Source organism: Cannabis sativa, chromosome 4 (assembly GCF_029168945.1).
Source record: "Cannabis sativa cultivar Pink pepper isolate KNU-18-1 chromosome 4, ASM2916894v1, whole genome shotgun sequence".
NCBI lineage: Eukaryota > Viridiplantae > Streptophyta > Magnoliopsida > Rosales > Cannabaceae > Cannabis > Cannabis sativa.
This window is the reverse complement of record NC_083604.1, coordinates 46429378-46431334: the sequence shown is the minus strand read 5'-3', so window position 1 is coordinate 46431334 and position 1957 is coordinate 46429378. Positions and strand designations below refer to the sequence as shown.

At 42.7% G+C, this 1957-nt stretch overlaps 1 non-coding gene across 1 annotated transcript; it reads right to left on the bottom strand.

The window, feature by feature from the left end:
• Positions 1 to 691: 691 nt before the first annotated feature.
• Positions 692 to 798, bottom strand: LOC133037605 (small nucleolar RNA R71). The gene has a single exon (XR_009687696.1). It is a non-coding gene; the product is annotated as a small nucleolar RNA R71 (small nucleolar RNA).
• Between the last annotated feature and the right edge of the window lie 1159 nt (positions 799 to 1957).

The following is a 1957-nucleotide window of genomic DNA, read 5'->3' as shown; positions in this document are numbered from 1 at the left end:
AGCAATAGAATTTTCACAACAAGTTTTTGGCGCCGTTGCCGGGGACTTTAAGTTCTAAATTTTGTTTTATCAACTAATTGACATTCTAAGAATTTTTGTGCTTTTAATCTTGCTGGTTTGTCTTTGAAATCTCAGGTATCTACAGTGTATGAACCAACAAGAGGATTTTGAACTTGCTCCTATTGATCCCGAGATTGAACGCACATTCCGAAGAAGAAGAAGGGTTCAAAAGGCTAAGGGCCGAGACATCATGGCTGAGAATTTTGATGATGATGGGGTTGCTCCACAAATTGTTAATCCCATCATATTGGCAGATGATCGAGCAAGGGCTATAAGGGAGTATGCAGCCCCCATGTTTAATGAGCTCAATCCAGGCATTGTGAGGCCTGAAATACAAGCACCACAGTTTGAGCTCAAGCCAGTGATGTTACAAATGCTCCAAACCGTGGGGCAATTCAGCGGGATGCCAACTGAGGATCCTCACCTCCATCTCCGTTCATTTTTGGAGGTGAGTGATTCTTTCAAGATCCAAGGAGTGAGTGAAGAGGTGTTAAGGTTGAAGCTATTCCCATTCTCACTACGAGACCGAGCTAGATCATGGCTCAACACTTTGCTGCCTGATTCTGTGACCAATTGGAATGACCTTGCTGAGAAGTTTTTGAGGAAATACTTTCCTCCTACTAGAAATGCAAAATTCAGAAGTGAGATCATGTCTTTTCAGCAACTTGAAGATGAGTCCACAAGTGATGCGTGGGAGAGGTTTAAGGAACTTTTGCGAAAGTGTCCACATCATGGCATTCCACATTGTATTCAGATGGAAACTTTTTATAATGGTTTGAATGCAGCTTCTCGAATGGTGTTAGATGCATCGGCCAATGGTGCTATTTTGTCGAAGTCTTACAATGAAGCATTTGAGATTTTGGAGACCATTGCAAGTAACAACTACCAATGGTCCAACACAAGAGCTCCAACAAGTAGAAAAGTGGCGGGAGTCCTTGAGGTAGATGCAATAACGGCTTTGACAGCTCAAATGGCTTCCATGACGAATGTTTTGAAAAATTTGAGTATTGGGAACGCTAAAAATATTCAACCAGCTGCTGCCATTCAAAGTGATGATGTCTCATGTGTGTTTTGTGGAGAAGGGCATGTGTTTGAGAAGTGTCCATCTAATCCGGAGTCCGTTTGTTACATGGGAAATCAGAATTTTAACAGAAACAATGGGGCATTCTCAAACTCTTACAATCAATCTTGGAAGAATCATCCTAATTTGTCTTGGGGAGGTCAAGGAGCAAGCTCAAGTACCGCACCAGCCCAAGGAAGACAAGCATATCCACCGGGTTTTTCACAACAACCCCGACATTCACAACATGCTCAAAATGCCCAACCAAGTTCTTTGGAGAGTTTAATGCGGGATTATATGGCCAAAAATGATGCGGTGATACAAAGTCAAGCTGCCTCTCTTCGAAACTTAGAGTTGCAACTTGGACATTTGGCCAATGAATTAAAAGCTAGGCCGCAAGGTTCTTTGCCTAGTGACACGGAGAATCCAAGGAGGGATGGGAAGGAGCAATGCAAATCCATTCACTTGAGGAGTGGCAAGCATCTGAAAAATTCCGAGGAAAAAAAAAAGGGTAGTGGGGAGCCCACTTCAATCCAAAACGACGAAAAATTGAGTAAAAAAACTGCCCAGGAAATTGCTGATACCAGACCAGTTGATACAAGATCGGGTCGGCAACTGACAACAAAGAATCCGCACCAGTATGTACTAAACCACCCCTTCCATTTCCTCAAAGATTTCGGAAACAGCAGCAAGATGGGCAATTCAAGAAGTTTTTAGATGTGTTGAAGCAGCTCCATATCAATATTCCCTTGGTGGAAGCATTGGAGCAAATGCCGAACTATGTCAAGTTCTTAAAAGACATTTTGACGAAGAAAAGGAGGTTGGGGGAGTTTGAAA